General features: G+C 41.9%; 1 protein-coding gene and 1 non-coding gene across 6 annotated transcripts in view; one reads left to right on the forward strand and one right to left on the reverse strand.

Moving 5' to 3' along the window:
• Window positions 1-20,807, reverse strand: part of MICU1 (mitochondrial calcium uptake 1) — a 267,394-nt gene that overhangs the window by 20,950 nt on the left and 225,637 nt on the right. The window lies entirely within an intron of this gene.
• On the forward strand, window positions 9,957-10,062 carry LOC115831427. Its single transcript, XR_004026924.1, has one exon. It is a non-coding gene; the product is annotated as a U6 spliceosomal RNA (small nuclear RNA).

The following is a 20,807-nucleotide window of genomic DNA, read 5'->3' on the forward strand; positions in this document are numbered from 1 at the left end:
GGTTTCCTCAGTGAAAAGTAATATGGTTCCAAGGGTAAAGATCACAGATGTGTCTACTAAGGCATTCCTATGCAGGACAAGAAGCTAGATTAGACAACTCCAAGAGTCTGTTACTGTAAGGTAAGGGCTATGGATGTCCGTGTCTGAGCTGTAGAACAGAACAGACAACTGTAGGGAAAAAAAAGGTCACATTTCATATTCAAGAGAAGGGCACTATCTCCAAAACATCATAGTTAATCAAAAGGACTTTATTCTCACCCTAAGAATGGTCAACTCTTAGCCAAAAGCGACTGGGAAAAAATAGCCCAGAGTCTGTCTTCCCAATGCTACTGTGAAGCATGGTTTGAAATGGTAAAGCCACAGTGCCCCCTGGATTGTGCTTCAGCAAAGATTTTCAGACTGTAACAGAATTGTGGAGTATACTGAGAAGGCAACATGATGTGGAAAGAACACAGACTTGGAATTAGAGAGACCTGAGCTTGAATCCTGGCTCTTCTGCCGCTTAGCTGGGTAACCATGATCTAGTGGCTTCATTTGATATTTTCCTCATCCATAAAGTGAAGATGAATGAGGATAATTCAGGTTTTAAAGATTAAAAGCGATAACATGCATAAAGCACTAAGCATTGTGCCTGGTACAGAGAAACTATGAAATGAGAGTTGCTGTTGGTGCTCCAGATGTGTGATGGCCTCACAGTCCTTGATAGGACAGTGCTACTGGATTGTTAGGGTTCAGGAGTGGGTGGCAGCTTGTCTGTCAAAGAGAGTTGTTCAGAATATAAGAGTTTGTTGTGTGCTAGAAATTGCTGACTCCATCAGTAATTTCTGACTTCCCCAACAATCCAGTCAGAGCCTAAATGACAAAAGACTTGAGGCTCCCTTACTCATTCCAATTATTAGACTCAAAGAATCTGAAAGCTGCAAAGGTTCTCAGAGGTCATCTCTGCCATCCTTGTCTCTCCAGAGACAAAAGAAACTGAGAACATCACACTCCGGGGACTGTTGTGGGGTGGGGGGAGGGGGGAGGGACAGCATTAGGAGATATACCTAATGCTAAATGACGAGTTAATGGGTGCAGCAAACCAACACGGCACATGGATACATATGTAACAAACCTGCACATTGTGCACATGTACCCTAAAACCTAAAGTATAATAATTAAAAAAAAAACACATTAAAAAAAAAAAGAAACTGAGACCATTTGAAGATGTGACTAAAACTTCAGAAAAAATACTTGGGGTTGCAGAAAGCTCCTGTGGGAGTTATGCCATAGATTTTATTATTTGTTCTCTTGGCTTGTCAGAGAATAAGGTAAACTGCACGTATAGAATAACTACAAAGAATCAAGGCCAACTATGCCATAAATTATAATTTTCAGTGTAAGTAGAATTGTGCAGGGGCATGAATAGTAAAGACCAGGGACTCTATTTGTGTGATTATTTTCTGATTTTATAGTTCAAAGTACACCGAGGACGTAACTGAACCCACAGGTTTACTGCGTCTGTACTATCCTGAGGTGCTTTACAGTGGAGCTTTATTGTACCTGGAAATCTTTTATTCTCCTGGCAAAAATTGGAATATTCTGAGTTATACGGGCTGAAGCTCACTCTAGAGCTCCAGCTCAAATAATTTCTAACTTTTTCATCATAGGAAGCCATTGGGAAAGGAGTCATGTTCAATTTTCCATTACCTTCTTCAGCAGACCACTTAAATCAATCAGCCAGCCGCTGAGGGGTCATAGATCTAATTTTATGCCCAGTGTGTGTGCGAATGAGTAATAGAACCAGTTCTTCTTAAGTGCTAAACAAAGAGACGCCTGATAGTAGAGACACACAGTATTTCATGGAGAAAGGTTCTTTCTTCAGATGGTTAGAATTTATTGAAAACGCTTCATTATTACCTGATGGTTGTTATTCTCACATGGGTCATGCAGAACTAAAGAAATAGCCTCAATTAAATTTGATGTTTTTTGCAAATGGTAGGAGGGGCAAACAGAAAAAATGAAAAAAAGAAAAAGAAAAAAAAGAAATGTGACATTTTTTACTCTGGAGGAACTGTACTATGTTCTAATACGGTAAATCTGCAGTGGCCACCTGCCTGGATCTTTCACATTATTCCGAGGAACATTAACTCTGTAAGTTATTAAAAGATGGTCTGGGGTAAATCAAATTTGTAAACTATATCCCTCTTCCGGAGATTAATAATGCACATTCACATATTAAAAAGTTGGCAGCAGGAGTGCTGCAGGAACAAATTCTATATAACTCTGGCATTTTCCAAACTTATTTGAACCATGGAATACTTTTTTTTTTCTTTTTAAATCCACAGAACCATCATCATATTGCAGTATACAGTGTTCTTCACAATGCTGTTTGGGAAATTCTGTGCTAAATTATGCCTAAAGACTGGTTTGTGAAAAAATAGGGGTGGAGCCAAGATGGCCGAATAGGAACAGCTCCGGTCTCCAGCTCCCAGCCCCAGCGACACAGAAGACGGATGATTTCTGCATTTCTGCTTGAGGTACTGGTTTCATCTCACTAGGGAGTGCCTAACAGTGGGTACAGGACAGTCGGTGAAGCGCACTGTGCGCGAGCCGAAGCAGGGCAAGGCATTGCCTCACTCGGGAAGCGCAAGGGGACAGAGAGTTCCCTTTCCTAGTCAAAGAAAGGGGTAACAGACGGCACCTGGAATATCGGGTCAGTCCCATCCTAATACTGCGCTTTTCCAACGGGCCTGGAAAACGGCACACTAGGAGATTGTGTCCCGCACCTGGCTCGGAGGGTCCTATGCCCACGGAGTCTCGCTGATTGCTAGCACAGCAGTCTGAGATCAAGCTGCACGGCGGCAGCGAGGCTGGGGGAGGGGCGCCTGCCATTGCCCAGGCTTGCTTAGGTAAACAAAGCAGCCAGGAAGCTCGAACTGGGTGGAGCCCACCACAGCTCAAGGAGGCCTGCCTGCCTCTGTAGGCTCCACCTCTGGGGGCAGGGCACAGACAAACAAAAACTCAGCAAGAAACTCCACAGACTTAAATGTCCCTGTCTGACTGACAGCTTTGAAGAGAGTAGTGGTTCTCCCAGCACGCAGCTGGAGATCTGAGAACGGACAGACTGCCTCCTAAAGTGGGTCCCTCACCCCTGAGCAGCCTAACTGGGAGGCACCGCCCCAGTCGGGACAGACTGACACCTCATTCAGCCGGGTACTCCTCTGAGACAAAACTTTCAGAGGAACTATCAGACAGCTGAATTTGTGGTCTCACGAAAATCCACTGTTCTGCAGCCACCGCTGCTGACACCCAGCCAAACAGGGTCTGGAGTGGACCTCTAGTAAACTCCAACAGACCTGCAGCTGAGGGTCCTGTCTGGTAGAAGGAAAACTAACAAACAGAAAGGACATCCACACCAAAAACCCATCTGTACATCACCATCATCAAAGACAAAAAGTAGATAAAACCACAAAGATGGGGAAAAAACAGAACACAAAAACTGGAAACTCTAAAAAACAGAGCACCTCTCCTCCTCCAAAAGAACGCAGTTCCTCACCAGCAATGGAACAAAGCTGGATGGAGGATGACTTTGACGAGTTGAGAGAAGAAGGCTTCAGACGATCAAACTACTCTGAGCTACGGGAGGAAATTCAAAACAATAGCAAAGAAGTTAAAAACTTTGAAAAAAAATTAGAAGAATGGATAACTAGAATAACCAATGGAGAGAAGGGCTCAAAGGAGCTGATGGAGCTGAAAGCCAAGTTTCGAGAACTACGCGAAGATTGCAGAAGCCTCAGTAGCAGATGCGATCAACTGGAAGAAAGGGTATCGCTGATGGAAGATGAAATGAATGAAATGAAGAGAGAAGGGAAGTTTAGAGAAAAAAGAATAAAAAGAAATGAACAAAGCCTCCAAGAAATTTGGGACTATGTGAAAAGACCAAACCTACGTCTGATTGGTGTACCTGAAAATGATGGGGAGAATGGAACCAAGTTGGAAAACACTCTGCAAGATATTATCCAGGAGAACTTCCCCAATCTAGCAAAGCAGGCCAGCATTCAGATTCAGGAAATACAGAGAATGCCACAAAGATACTCCTGAGAAGAGCAACTCCAAGACACATAATTGTCAGATTCACCAAAGTTGAAATGAAGGAAAAAATGTTAAGGGCAGCCAGAGAGAAAGGTGGGTTACCCACAAAGGGAAGCCCATCAGACTAACAGCTGATCTCTCGGCAGAAACTCTACAAGCCAGAAGAGAGTGGGGGCCGATATTCAACATTCTTAAAGAAAAGAATTTTCAACCCAGAATTTCCTATCCCGCCAAACTAAGCTTCATAAGTGAAGGAGAAATAAAATACTTTACAGACAAGCAAATGCTGAGTGATTTTGTCACCACCAGGCCTGCCCTAAAAGAGCTCCTGAAGGAAGCACTAAACATGGAAAGGAACAACCGGTACCAGCCACTGCAAAAACATGCCAAATTGTAAAGACCATCGAGGCTAGGAAGAAACTATAGCAACTAACGAGCAAAATAACCAACTAACATCATAATGACAGGATCAGATTCACACATAACAATATTAACGTTTAATGTAAATGGGCTAAATGCTCCAATCAAAAGACACAGACTGGCAAACTGGATAAGGAGTCAGGACCCATCAGTGTGCTGTATTCAGGAAACCCATCTCACGTGCAGAGACACACATAGACTCAAAATAAAGGGATGGAGGAAGATCTATCAAGCAAATGGAAAACAAAAAAAGGCAGGGGTTGCAATCCTAGTCTCTGATAAAATAGACTTTAAACCAACAAAGATCAAAAGAGACAAAGAAGGCCATTACATAATGGTAAAGGGATCAATTCAACAAGAAGAGCTAACTATCCTAAATATATATGCACCCAACACAGGAGCACCCAGATTCATAAAGCAAGTCCTCAGTGACCTACAAAGGGACTTAAACTCCCACACAATAATAATGGGAGATTTTAACACCCCACTGTCAACATTAGACAGATCAACGAGACAGAAAGTTAACAAGGATATCCAGGAATTGAACTCAGCTCTACATAAAGTGGACCTAATAGACATCTACAGAACTCTCCACCCCAGGTCAACAGAATATACATTTTTTTCAGCACCACACCACACCTATTCCAAAATTGACCACATAGTTGGAAGTAAAGCTCTCCTCAGCAAATGTAAAAGAACAGAAATTATAACAAACTGTCTTTCAGACCACAGTGCAATCAAACTAGAACTCAGGATTAAGAAACTCACTCAAAACCGCTCAACTACATGGAAACTGAACAACCTGCTCCTGAATGACTATTGGGTACATAATGAAATGAAGGCAGAAATAAAGATGTTCTTTGAAACCAACGAGAACAAAGACACAACATACCAGAATCTCTGGGACACGTTCAAAGCAGTGTGTAGAGGGAAATTTATAGTACTAAATGCCCACAAGAGAAAGCAGGAAAGATCCAAAATTGACACCCTAACATCACAATTAAAAGAACTAGAAAAGCAAGAGCAAACACATTCAAAAGCTAGCAGAAGGCTAGAAATAACTAAAATCAGAGCAGAACTGAAGGAAATAGAGACACAAAAAACCCTTCAAAAAATTAATGAATCCAGGAGCTGGTTTTTTGAAAGATCAACAAAATTGATGGACCGCTAGCAAGACTAATAAAGAAGAAAAGAGAGAAGAATCAAATAGATGCAATAAAAAACGAAAAAGGGGATATCACCACCGATCCCACAGAAATACAATCTACCATCAGAGAATACTACAAACACCTCTATGCAAATAAACTAGAAAATCTAGAAGAAATGGATAAATTCCTCGACAAATACACCCTCCCAAGACTAAACCAGGAAGAAGTTGAATCTCTGAATAGACCAATAACAGGTTCTGAAATTGTGGCAACAATCAATAGCTTACCAACCAAAAAGAGTCCAGGACCTGATGGATTCACAGCTGAATTCTACCAGAGGTACAAGGAGGAACTGGTACCATTCCTTCTGAAACTATTCCAATCAATAGAAAAAGAGGGAATCCTCCCTAACACATTTTACGAAGCCAGCATCGTCCTGATACCAAAGCCTGGCAGAGACATAACCAAAAAAGAGAATTTCAGACCAATATCCTTGATGAACATTGATGCAAAAATCCTCAATAAAATACTGGCAAACAGAATCCAGCAGCACATCAAAAAGCTTATCCACCATAATCAAGTGGGCTTCATCCCTGGGATGCAAGGCTGGTTCAACATACTCAAATCAATAAATGTAATCCAGCATATAAACAGAACCAAAGACAAAAACCACATGATTATCTCAATAGATGCAGAAAAGGCCTTTGACAAAATTCAACAACCCTTCATGCTAAAAACTCTCAATAAATTAGGTATTGATGGGACGTATCTCAAAATAATAAGAGCTATCTACGACAAACCCACAGCCAATATCATACTGAATGGGCAAAAACTGGAAGCATTCCCTCTGAAAACTGGCACAAGACAGGGATGCCCTCTCTCACCACTCCTATTCAACATAGTGCTGGAAGTTCTGGCCAGAGCAATCAGGCAGGAGAAGGAAATAAAGGGTATTCAGTTAGGAAAAGAGGAAGTCGAATTGTCCCTGTTTGCAGATGACATGATTGTATATCTAGAAAACCCCATTGTCTCAGCCCAAAACCTCCTTAAGCTGATTAGCAACTTCAGCAAAGTCTCAGGATACAAAATTAATGTACAAAAATCACAAGCATTCTTGTACACCAATAACAGACAAACAGAGAGCCAAATCATGAGTGAACTCCCATTCACAATTGCTTCAAAGAGAATAAAATACCTAGGAATCCAACTTACAAGGGATGTGAAGGACCTCTTCAAGGAGAACTACAAACCACTGCTCAATGAAATAAAAGAGGATACAAACAAATGGAAGAACATTCCATGCTCATGGGTTGGAAGAATCAATATCGTGAAAATGGCCATACTGCCCAAGGTAATTTATAGATTCAATGCCATCCCCATCAAGCTACCAATGACTTTCTTCACAGAATTGGAAAAAACTACTTTAAAGTTCATATGGAACCAAAAAAGAGCCCGCATCGCCAAGTCAATCCTAAGCCAAAAGAACAAAGCTGGAGGCATCACGCTACCTGACTTTAAACTATACTACAAGGCTACAGTAACCAAAACAGCATGGTACTGGTACCACAACAGAGACATAGATCAATGGAACAGAACAGAGCCCTCAGAAATGATGCCGCATATCTACAACTATCTGATCTTTGACAAACCTGACAAAAACAAGAAATGGGGAAAGGATTCCCTATTTAATAAATGGTGCTGGGAAAACTGGCTAGCCATATGTAGAAAGCTGAAACTGGATCCCTTCCTTACACCTTATACAAAAATGAATTCAAGATGGATTAAAGACTTATATGTTAGACCTAAAACCATTAAAATCCTACAAGAAAACCTAGGCAATACCATTCAGGACATAGGTGTGGGCAAGGACTTCATGTCTAAAACACCAAAAGCAATGGCAACAAAAGGCAAAATTGACAAATGGGATCTCATTAAACTAAAGAGCTTCTGCACAGCAAAAGAAACTACCATCAGAGTGAACAGGCAACCTACAGAATGGGAGAAAATTTTTGCAACCTACTCATCTGACAAAGGGCTAATATCCAGAATCTACAATGAACTCAAACAAATTTACAAGAAAAAAACAAACAACCCCATCAAAAAGTGGGCGAAGGACATGAACAGACACTTCTCAAAAGAAGACATTTATGCAGCCAAAAAACACATGAAGAAATGCTCATCATCACTGGCCATCAGAGAAATGCAAATCAAAACCACAGTGAGATACCATCTCACACCAGTTAGAATGGCCATCATTAAAAAATCAGGAAACAACAGGTGCTGGAGAGGATGTGGAGAAATAGGAACACTTTTACACTGTTGGTGGGACTGTAAACTAGTTCAACCATTGTGGAAGTCAGTGTGGCGATTCCTCAGGGATCTAGAACTAGAAATACCATTTGACCCAGCCATCCCATTACTGGGTATACACCCAAAGGACTATAAATCATGCTGCTATAAAGACACATGCACACGTATGTTTATTGCGGCACTATTCACAATAGCAAAGAGTTGGAACCAACCCAAATGTCCAACAACAATAGACTGGATTAAGAAAATGTGGCACATATACACCATGGAATACTATGCAGCCATAAAAAATGATGAGTTCGTGTCCTTTGTAGGGACATGGATGAAACTGGAAAACATCATTCTCAGTAAACTATCGCAAGGACAAAAAACCAAACACCGCATGTTCTCACTCATAGGTGGGAATTGAACAATGAGAACTCATGGACACAGGAAGGGGAACATCACACTCCGGGGACTGTTGTGGGGTTGGGGGAGGGGGAGGGACAGCATTAGGAGATACACCTAATGCTAAATGACGAGTTAATGGGTGCAGGAAATCAACGTGGCACATGGATACATATGTAACAAACCTCCACATTGTGTACATGTACCCTAAAACCTAAAGTATAATAAAAAAAAAAAAAAAAAAAAAAAGACTGGTTTGTAACCTCTAAAATAGCCAAGGAAGAGACAGTGCCAGGGCCTAGAAGGTGCCAATTTCTGAAGGTTCTAACCTTTTGGGAAAAAATGAAGACAGCTGAGACTCATGGGAGAAGCCAGACAAAAAGTACTCCCATCTCTACTCTGGCCTCACTCTTTCCCAACCACTGGTATGAATTAGGGCCCCCACTTTTAAGCTCCTAGATCCTCTTATTCTAATTAGCACTTATCACACCCAACTGGAACTGCTTCTACACTTACCTTTCTCCCCCATTAGACTCTGAGCTTCTTGAGGGTGGAACCCTGTGCCTACTACAGTACCTATTACTTTTGGGTGAATAAATACTTGAGCCACACTAAATTTTGTTTAAATTATCAACTTCATAATAGAAGCAGCTGACATTGACTAATCGTTCACCACATGACAGCCACAAAGTTAAGTGCTTTATGTAGATTTAGTCTCACAACTCTATGAGGTGGGTCCAGTTGGCCCTTCATATGTGTAGGTTCCACACCAATGGATTCAACCATCTGCAGATCAAAAATATTTAAGAAAATGTTGGATGCAGTGGCTCACACCTGTAATCCCAACACTGGGAGGCCAAGGCGGGTGGATCACCTGAGGTCAGGAGTTCAAGACCAGCCTGGCCAACATGGCGAAACCCTGTCTCTACTAAAAATACAAAAATTAGCTGGGCGTGGTGGCAGGCACCTGTAATCCCAGCTACTCGGGAGGCTGAGGCAGGAGGATGGCTTGAATCTGGGAGGCGGAGGTTGCAGTGAGTCGAGATCACGCCACTGCACTCCAGCCCAGCCTGGTCGACAGAGCGAAACTCCATCTCAAAATAAATAAATAAAATAAAATTTAAGAAAAGAAAACCAGTAGAAAGTAACAACACAGTAATAAACTATTACAAATTAAAAAATACAGCATAACATCTATTTACATAGCATTTACATAGTAATAGGTATTATATGTAATCTTGAGATAATTTAAAGTACAGTTGGCCCTGGAACAACACAGGCTTGAACTGCATAGGTCCACTTACAAGCAGATTTTTTTTTCAATAAATTACATTGGAAAACTTTTTGGAGACTTACGACAATTTGGAAAAACCTCAAAGATGGACCACACAGCATAGAAGTACCAAAAAAATTAGGAAAAGGGTATGCAGTGAATACATAAAAAATATATAGATACTAGTTTATGTGTTAATTGACTGTATGTTATCAGTAAGGCTTTTGATCAACAGTGGGCTATTAGTAGTTAAGTTTTTGGGGAGTCTAAAGTTATCCTAAGATTTTCAACTGTGTGGGGTGAAAACAGCTAATCCCACACTGTTCAAGGGTCACCCGCATCTAGTGCTCGTCCGGCAGCATATATACTCAAACTGGAATGATTTGGAGAAGATTAGCATCGCCCTTGTGCAAGGATGACACACAAATTCGTGAAGTGTTCCATATTTTGATGATGATTTAAAAATAAAGAAATAAAGTATATGGAAAGATATGTGCAGGTTATATACAAAAATACTATGCAACCATTTCATATATGGGACTTGAGCACCCAAAGATTTTTAACTCTGTGTGTGTGTGGTGGGGAGGTGGGGGGTGGAGGCGGTCCTGGAACCAAACCCCTGAAGATACCAAGGGACAACTATTTTTATCTTTATTTAAAAAACACAGAGGGCCGGGCACGGTGGCTCATGCCTGTAATCTCAGCCTTTTGGGAAGCCGAGGTGGGAGATCATTTGAGGTCGGAGTTCAAGACCAGCCTGGCCAATATAGTGAAACCCCGTCTCTATTAAAAATACAAAAATTAGCCAGGTGTGGTGGCATGTGCTTGTTATCCCAGCTACTCAGGAGGATGAGGCAGGAGAATCTCTTGACCCTGGGAAGCAGAGGTTGTGGCGAGCCAAGATCGTACCACTGCACTCCAGTCTGGGTGACAGAGTGAGACCCTGTCTCAAAAAAATTAAAAAAAAATAAAGATAAAAATAAAATAAACACAGAAACTAAGTTCAGAAACTGCTCAAAGCTACCCAGCTAGTAAATGATGGAGACATTCAAATCCAGGCAGTCTGACTTCGGGGCCTCTGCTCTTAACCACTACATATTTCTTCCTCTTTTCTAAGATTCATCTCAGCAGTAAAATTCCTTGGTTCTGTGGAGCAAGGAGTAGAGGCCTGTCATTCATGTAGAACTCAAACCAATGGAAAAATCACTAGTCCTGGTCAGGAGGAGGGAGGTTTAAAAGCAAAGGCCTGGGCAGAGCCCAAGGAGAGCTTGTAAGAGACAGGGACATCTGGGAGCATGGGAGGACTTGGAAAGGCTAGCTGAGCGCATGCTAGTCTTCTGTGCACACCTTAGCAGGTGAACAGTTAAAATTACTACTATCATCACCTCTTTAACATGAAAGAAGGAGAAACATATGTCAAGTCCAAGGATGGGGGTTACAGAAGAACATGATGAGTTTGTTCCCTGGGCTGCTGGGAAGGGTAGAAGGGTAGAGGTTTATGTCTTGTTCAGATATATCAATATGTTCATTCACTCATTCATTTGTTGATCATATAATTATTGAGTTCTTCCTCTATCCCAGGTGTTGTTCTAGGCACATGGAATACATGCATGAGCAAGACAGATAAGTGTTCCAGTAAGGTGCAACAAATAATAAGCAAACACATAAACCTGAGAAAATATCAGGGAGTGATAAATGCTATAAAAAATAGGATATTATGATACAGGATGATGGAACTACTTTAGAATGAAAAGGTCTTCCCGAGGAAATGACTTCTACCAGACTTAAGTTACAAGGAGCTAAATACATGGAGATCCCAGGCAAGAGCACCTGAGGTAGAAAGAACCACTACAAAGGCCTTAACTAACTCCAATAGCCAAGGCCTTCAGTGAGCTTGGTGTATTTGGAATGTAAAAAGAACAATGTGGAGTGGAGTGAACTGGGAACAAAACGATATGTTATGAACTCAGAGAGTATACAGGGGCCATGGCATAGGTAGCCCTGTGTAAAGCCACAGTCAGTAAAGAGGCGAGGGCTGTGGTAGGAGAGAGAGAGAAAAGGAGGCAGATGCAGGGTATGTTCTGGAGGTAAAGTCAAGGATTTATTGAAGAAATAAATATGTGAGTGAGATTAAGGAATAAAGGAAAGTACCTATTTTTTTGTTTGTTTGTTTGTTTGTTTTGAGACAGAGTCTTGCTCTGTCACCAGGCTGGAGTGCAGTGGCATGATCTTGGCTCACTGCAATCTCCGACTCCCTGGTTCAAGCGATTCTCCTGCCTCAGCCTCCTGAGTAGCTGGGATTACAGGTGGCCGCCGCCACCACACCCGGCTAAGTTTTGTATTTTTAGTAGAGACAGGGTTTCACCATGTTGGCCAGGGTGGTCTCGATCTCCTGACTTCAAGATATGCCCGCCTTGGCCTCCCAAAGTGCTGGGATTACAGGTGTGAGCCAAAGAGCCCAGCTGATAGTGCCTATTTTTTTGAGCTCCTGAGTATTTGAAGAGTAATTCAATTAATAAACATCTATTGGCTGGGCATGGTGGCTCACGCCTGTAATCACGCCTGACTTAGAGCCCAGCTGGATAATCTAGGATGATCTCATCTCAATGACCTTAACTTAATTATATCTGCAAAGACCCTGTGTCCAACAAGGTCACATTCACAGGTTCTGAGGACTAAGATGCAGACATATCCTTTTGGGGGCCACCACTTAACCCACTACAGCAACCAAGAATTAAAAATTACCCATATGAGGCTGGGCCCCTGTAATCCCAGCACTTTGGGAGGCTAAGGCAGGTGGATCACTTGAGGTCAGGAGTTCATAACCAGCCTGGCCAATGTGGTGAAACCCTGTCTTTACTAAATATACAAAAATTAGCCAGGTGTCATGGCACATGCCTGTAATCCCAGCTACTGGGGAGGCTGGGGCAGGAGAATCACTGGAACCCAGGAGGCAGAGGTTTCAGTGAGCTGAGATCACACCACTGCACTCCAGTCCATGTGACAGAGCAAGACTGTCTCAAAAAAAAATAAAATAAAATAAAAAACCACCCATATGTAGTCTACAAAAATAAAAGCAAACAAAAAATGTGAATTTAACTGTGACAATACCAACCACTATAATCCTAGCACTTTGGGAGGCCAAGGCAGAAGGATCCTCTGAGACCAGGAGCTCAAGACCAGCATGGTCAACAGTGAGACCCCATCTCTGTTTTTTAAAATAAACAATAAATATAAAAAAGAAAAAGACAATGTAACTATCTGTTAACAGCCTGATTTTTTTTTCTTTTAGAAACCTAACTATCTGGCCAGACACGGTGGCTCAGGCCTGTAATCCCAGCACTTTGGGAGGTTGAGGCAGGCAGATCACGAGGTCAGGAGATCAAGACCATCCTGGCTAACATGGCGAAACCCCATCTCTACTAAAAATACAAAATTTAGCTGGGCGTGGTGGCAGGTGCCTGTAGTCCCAGCTACTCGGGAGGCTGAGGCAGGAGAATGGCATGAACCCAGGAGGCGGAGCTTGTAGTGAGCCAAGATCGTGCCACTGCACTCCAGCCTGGGCAATAGAGTGAGACTCCATCTCAAAAATTTTTGTATTTTCAGTAGAGACGGGGTTTCACTTTGTTAGCCAGGATGGTCTTGATCTCCTGACCTTGTGATCTGCCCAATATGGTGAATCCCCATCTCTACTAAAAAATACAAAAATTGAGAGGGGCGTTCCAAGATGGCCAAATAGGAACAGCTTCGGTCTGCAGCTCCCAGCGTGATCAACACAGAAGATGGGTGATTTCTGCATTTACAATTGAGGTATCTGGTTCATCTCACTAGGACTGGTTGGACAGTGGGTGCAGCCCACGGAGAGTGAGCCGAAGCAGGGTGGGCTGTCGCCTCACCTGGGAAGCACAAGGGGTCAGGGGATTTCCCTTTCCTAGCCAAGGGAAGCCATGACAGACTACCTGGAAAAACGGGACACTCCCACCCAAATACTGTGCTGTTCCCAAGGTCTTAGCAACCGGCAGGCAAGGGGATTCTCTTCTGTGCCTGGCTTGGAGGCTCCCATGCCCACAGAGCCTTGCTCACTGCTAGCGAAGCAGTCTGAGATTGATTTGCGAGACAGCAGCCTGGCTGGGGGAGGGGTATCCGCCATTGCTGAGGCTTGATTAGGTAAACAAAGCAGCGGGGAAGCCCAAACTGGGTGGAGCCCACCACAGCTCAACAAGCCTACAGCCTCTAGACTCCACCTCTATGGGCAGGGCATAGCTGAACAAAAGCCAGCAGAAATTTCTGCTGACTTAAACGTCCCTGTCTGACAGCTCTGAAGAGAGCAGTGGTTCTCCCAGGATGGCATTTGAGCTCTGAGAACAGAAGACTGCCTCCTCAAGTGGGTCCCTGACCCCCGTGTAGCCTAACTGGGAGACAACTCCCAGGAGGGGCTGACAGACACCTCATACAGGCGGCTGCCTCTCTGGGAGGATGCTTCCAGAGGAAGGATCAGGCAGCAATATTTGCTGTTTTGCAGCCTCCACTGTTGATACCCAGGCAAACAGAGTCTGGAGTGGACCTCCAGCCAACTCCAACAGACCTGCAGCTGAGGGACCTGACTGTTAGAAGGAAAACTAACAAACAGAAAGGAATAGCATCAACATCAGCAAAAAGGACATCCACACCAAAATCCCAGCTGTAGGTCACCAACATCAAAGACCAAAGGTAGATAAAACCACAAAGATGGGGAGAAACCAGAGCAGAAAAGCTGAAAATTCTAAAAATCAGAGTGCCTATTCTCCTCCAAAGGATCGCAGCTCCTCGCCAGCAATGGAACAAAGCTAGATGGAGAATGACTTTGATGAGTTGACAGAAGTAGGTTCAGAAGGTCGGTAATAACAAACTTCTCCGAGCTAAAGGATGTCCAAACCCATCACGAGGAAGCTAAAAACCTTGAAAAAAGATTAGACGAATGGCTAATTAGAATAAACAGTGTAGAGAAGACCTTAAATGACCTGATGGAGCTGAAAAGCATGGCACGAGAACTTCATGACGCATGCCCAAGCTTCAATAGCTGATTCAATCAAGTGGGAGAAAGGGTATCAGTGATTGAAGATCAAATTAATGAAATAAAGCGAGAAGACAAGGTTAGAGAAAACAGAGTTAAATGAACAAAGCCTCCAAGAAATATGGGACTATGTGAAAAGACCAAATCTACGTTTGATTGGTGTACCTGAAAGTGATGGGGAGAATGGAACCAACATGGAAAACACTCTTCAGGATATTATCCAGGAGAACTTCCCCAACCTAGCAAGGCAGGCCAACATTCAAATTCAGGAGATACAGAGAATACCACAAAGATACTCCTCGAGAAGAGCAACTCCATGACACATAATTGTCAGATTCACCAAGGTTGAAATGAAGGAAAAAGTGTTAAGGGCAGCAGAGAGAAAGGTCAAGTTACCCACAAAGGGAGGCCCATCAGTCTAACAGCAGATCTCTCAGGAGAAACCCTACAAGCCAGAAGAGAGTGGGGGCCAATATTCAACATTCTTAAAGAATAGAATTTTCAACCCAGAATTTCATATCCAGCCAAACTAAGCTTCATAAGTGAAGGAGAAATAAAATCCTTTACAAACAAGCAAATGCTGAGAGATTTTGTCACCACCAAGCCTGCCTTATAAGAGCTCCTGAAGGAAGCACTAAACATGGAAAGAAACAACTGATACCAGCCACTGCAAAAACAGGCCAAATTGCAAAGACCATTGATGCTATGAAGAAACTGCATCAATTAATGGGCAAAATAACCACCGAACATCATAATGACAGAATCAAATTCACACATACCAATATTAACCTTAAATGTAAATGGGCTAAATGCCCCAATTAAAAGATACAGACTGGCAAATTGGATAAAGAGTCAAGACCCATCAGTGTGCTGTATGCAGGACACCCATCTCATGTGCAAAGATGCAAATAGGCTCAAAATAAAGGGATGGAGGAAGATCTACCAAGCAGATGGAAAGCAAAAAAAAAAAAAAGCAGTGGTTGCAATCCTAGTCTCTGATAAAACAGACTTTAAACCAACAAAGATCAAAAGAGACAAAGAAGGCCATTACATAATGGTAAAGGGATCAATTCAACAAGAAGCGCTAACTATCCTAAATATATATGCACCCAATACAGGAGCACCCAGATTCATAAAGCAAGTCCTTAGAGACCTACAAAGAGACTTAGAATCCCACACGATAATAATGGGAGACTTTAACACCCCACTGTCAATACTAGACAGATCAATGAGACAGAAGGTTAACAAGGATATCCAGGACCTGAACTCAGCTCTGCACCAAGTGGACCTAATAGACATCTACAGAACTCTCCACCCCAAATCAACAAAATATACATTCTTCTCAGCACCACATCACACTTATTCTAAAATTGACCACATAATTGGAAGTAAAGTACTCTCAGCAAATGTAAAAGAACAGAAATCACAACAAACTGTCTCTCAGACCACAGTGCAATCAAATTAGAACTCAGGATTAAGAAACTCACTTAAAACCGCTCAACTACATGGAAACTGAACAACCTGCTCCTGAATACTACTGGGTACATAACGATATGAAGGCAGAAATAAAGATGTTCTTTGAAACCAATGAGAACAAAGACACAGTGTACCAGAATCTCTGGGACACATTTAAAGCAGTGTGTAGAGGGAAATTTATAGCACTAAATGCCCACAAGAGAAAGCAGGAAAGAACTAAAATTGACACTCTAACATCACAATTAAAAGAACTAGAGAAACAAGAGCAAACAAATTCAAAAGCTAGCAGAAGGCAAGAAATAACTCAGATCAGAGCAGAACTGAAAGAGATACACAAAAAACCCTCCAAAAAAGCAATGAATCTAGGAGCCGTTTTTTTGAAAAGATCAACAAAATTGATAGACTGCTAGCAAGACTAATAAAGAAGAAAAGAGAGAAGAATCAAATAGACACAGTAAAAAATGATAACGGGGATATACCACCGATCCCACAGAAATACAAACTACCATCAGAGAATACTACAAACACCTCTACACAAATAAACTAGAAAATCTAGAAGAAATGGATAAATTCCTGGATACATATACCTTCCCAAGACTAAACCAGGAAGAAGTTGAATCTCTGAATAGACCAATAACAGGCTCTGAAATTAAGGCAATAATTAATAGCTTACCAACCAAAAAAAGTCCAGGACCAGACGGATTCACAGCCAAATTCTACCAGAGGTACAAAAAGGAGTTGGTACCATTCCTTCTGAAACTATTCCCATCAATAGAAAAAGAGGGAATCCTCCCTAACTCATTTTATGAGGCCAACATCATCCTGATACCAAAGCCTGGCAGAGACACAACAAAAAAAGAGAATTTTAGACCAATATTCCTGATGAACATCAATGGAAAAATCCTCAATAAAATACTGGCAAACCAAATCCAGCAGCACATCAAAAAGCTTATCCACCAAGATCAAGTCAGCTTCATCCCTAGGATGCAAGGCTGGTTCAACATATGCAAACCATGTCCCTTTGCAGGGACATGGATGAAGCTGGAAACCATCGTTCTGAGCAAACTATCACGAGGACAGAAAACCAAACACCACATGTTCTCACTCATAGGGTGGGAACTGAACAATGAGATCACTTGGACACAGGAAAGGGAACATCACACACTGGGGCCTGTTGCAGGGTGGGGGGCTGGGGGAGGGATAGCATTAAGAGATATACCTAATGTAAATGATGAGTTGATGGGTGCAGCAAACCACCATGGCACATATATACCTATGTATCAAACCTGCACGTTGTGCACATGTACCCTAGAACTTAAAGTATAATAAACAAATAAATAAAATAAAAATACAAAAATTAGTCGGACATGTTGGCACGTGCCTGTAATCCCAGACGCTTGGGGAGCTGAGGCAGGAGAATCACTTGCACCCAGGAGGCAGAGGTTGCAGGGGGCTGAGATCGTGCCACTGCACTCCAGCCTGGGTGACAAAGTGAAACTCCATCTCAAAAAATAAAAAATAAAAAAAAATGAATAAATTTGAGGTCAGGTGCAGTGGCTCATGCCTATAATCCCAGCACTTTGGGAGACCAAGGTGGGCAGATCACTTGAGGTCAGGAGTTTGAGACCAGCCTAGCCAACATGGTAAAACCTCGTCTCTACTAAAAATACAAAAATTAGTGGGGTGTGGTGGTGGGTGCCTGTAGTCCCAGCTACTTGGGAGGCTGAGGCAGGAGAATTGCTTGAGCCCAGGAGGCGGAGGTTGCAGTGAGCTGAAACTGCGCCACTGAACTCCGGCCTGGGCAACAAAGCAAAACTCCATCCCAAAACAAACAAACAAAAAAGAATAAATTGAACAAAAAGATCGACAGGCAGATTTTTCCCCCTTCCAACTCAGTACAAAATTAAATGTATATATGTATTTACCAAAAATAAAACAAAACAAAACAAAAAACAAACCCCAAACATACATCTCAAAGCCACATGTATTTTTGGATGTCAGACATGGCTGTGCAATTTGTACCACTGCCTCTATTAGCAAGGATAATGAGGCATGAACTACATGGAGACTACAAATTCCAGCAAATGGCCTGAAGTCATTTGAAAGAAACATTTTTTCTTTCCTTTTTTTAATCACTAGGTTGCAATTTCCCTTTGCTAACACTACCCTGAATCATTCTATTTTGTACGCCCTATAACTTTAACACAGACAGTGATTCATCCTATATAATTGTACTTTAATGACTTTTGTTGTCTTTAGTTGGGCTTTTCAAAAAGAAGGTATGCAAAAATAAAGAGGAACTTATTAATTTTGTTTTTATAGTAAATGATGACTGGCCAGGTGTGGTGGCTCATGCCTGTAATCCCAGCACTTTGGGAGGCCAAGGCAGGCGGATCACCTGAGATCAGGAATTCAAGACTAGCCTGGCCAACATGGTGAAACCCCGACTCTACTAAAAATACAAAAAGTAGCTGGGAGTGGTGGCAGGCACCTGTAAGCCCAGCTACTTGGGAGGCTGGGGCAGGAGAATCGCTTGAACCCAGGAAGTGGAGGTTGCAATGAGCCGAGATCGTGCCATTGCACTCCAACCTGGGCAACAAGAGCAAAACTCCATCTAAAAAATACATAAATAAAGACTTCAAATCTTATATCTTTGGATTTGCAGATGCTGTCAAACTTTGTTTTGTGAAAGAGCAGTAAAACCAAAGCTATTCTAGAGAAATGATCTGGTGGTGCTACACACACACACACACACACACACACACACACGCCCTATATGATATTAACTTGTTTTTCAAAAGATTCTGCAAAGATCAGTGGAAATGCTATTATTATTATTATTAGAGATGAGGTCTTGCTAAGTTGCACAGACTGGCCTTAAACTACTCCTGGGCTCAAGATATCCTCCTGCCTCAGCCTCCTGAGTAGCTGGGACTACAGGTGTGTGCCACTGAGCCCAGCTTGGAAGTACTAATTTAAACAAACAGATGCTATTTTAAGAAGTTATATGGATTAATAAAATGAAATAAAAGGCATTGAGATGAGAAAGGAAGAAGTAAAATGATCTCTATTTGAGGATGGAATGATCTTGTATTTTTTTCCTGGCTTTACTGAGGTGTAATTAACAAATACAAACTGTATATATTTAAAGTATACAATGTGATATTTTGACATATGTATATACTGTGAAATAATTACCACAATCAAGCTAATTAACACTTCCATCACTTCAGGCCAGGTGCGGTGGCTCACGCCTGTAATCCCAGCACTTTGGGAGGCTGAGTTGGGCAGATCACTTGAGGTCAGGAGTTTGAGACCTGCCTGGCCAACATGGCGAAACCTCATCTCTACTAAAAATACAAAAATTAGCCAGGTGTGGTGGCACGTGCCTGTAGTCCCAGCTCCTTGGGAGGCTGGGACAGGAGAATCGTTTGAACCTGGAAGGCGAAGGTTGCAGTGAGCAGAGATTGCACCACTGCACCACAGCCTGGGCAACAGCGTGAGACCCTGTCTCAAAAAAACAAAAACAAAAACAAAACATTTCCATCACTTCACATAGTTACCTTTTTGTGTATGTATATCGTAAGGAACACTTAAGATCTTAGCAAATTTCAAGTGTACAATAGGATTACTAATTATAGTCACCAGAGTGTAAACTAGCTCTCTAGAACTATTTCATCCTGCCTAACTGAAGCTTTGCACCCTTTGAACAAAATAACTCCCCATTTCCCTGCCTCCTGTAGCCCTTGGGGACCACCATTCTACTTGCTGCTTCTATGAGTTCAACTCTATTTAGATTCCATATATAAGTGAGAACCATGATCTTGTATTAGAAAATCTTAAGGAATCCGCTAAAAAAAAATTGAATAAGCAAGATTGTTGTATATCTTGCCCAGCCCCCAGCAGGACTGGACCATCTGGTAATGAGTCTTCCCAGTGCCAGGGATGAAGAATGTCTATCAGTCTCATAAGCTGAGATTGATCAATGCTTTCCATGGGAAGATTTCTGATTAAAAAAAAAAAAAAAAAGTGGCTGAATGAGAAAAGAAACATACTCAGAACAGCCTGAGGTATGTGAAGTGTGCACAATTTATCAAGCCCAGAGACAGGAATATGGGACTTCAGTCACAACCCTGTCCCCGATTCCATGGCCAGGCACAATTGTTTAAAGGCATTTTGTTCCTGACTAGCTGCCTTACCTGTTAGTTTCATGTTCCTGGAATCTGTGATACAAAGAACAATGTATACACAATCAATAGCTTATGTTATTTTAATGTAAATTCTTGGTAAGCAAATTAGAAACTATCTCTTCTTTTCCTTTAAAAACCCACTTGTAACTGCTGCTAACTGGAGTGTATATTCAGGGCAACTTGAATCCATGCTACTAGGTTGCAGTCTTCAAACTTGGCCCAGATAAACTCTAGGTATATTAAAAAACAAAAACAAAAAAACAAACAAAACAAAACAAAAACAAAAAATGATTGATAAAATCTTAGTGCTTTGGAAAGACTGAAAAATCAAACACTGTGGTCATCAACAGTGAAATAAACACATTTTTAGATAACCCAAAAAGTAAAAGAATTCATTGCTAGCAGATCTGCACTACAGGAAATGATAAAGGAAGTTCGGCTGGGCAGCATGGTGGCTCATGCTTGTAATCCTAGCC

The sequence above is a fragment of the Nomascus leucogenys genome, chromosome 18, assembly GCF_006542625.1.
Source record: "Nomascus leucogenys isolate Asia chromosome 18, Asia_NLE_v1, whole genome shotgun sequence".
NCBI lineage: Eukaryota > Metazoa > Chordata > Mammalia > Primates > Hylobatidae > Nomascus > Nomascus leucogenys.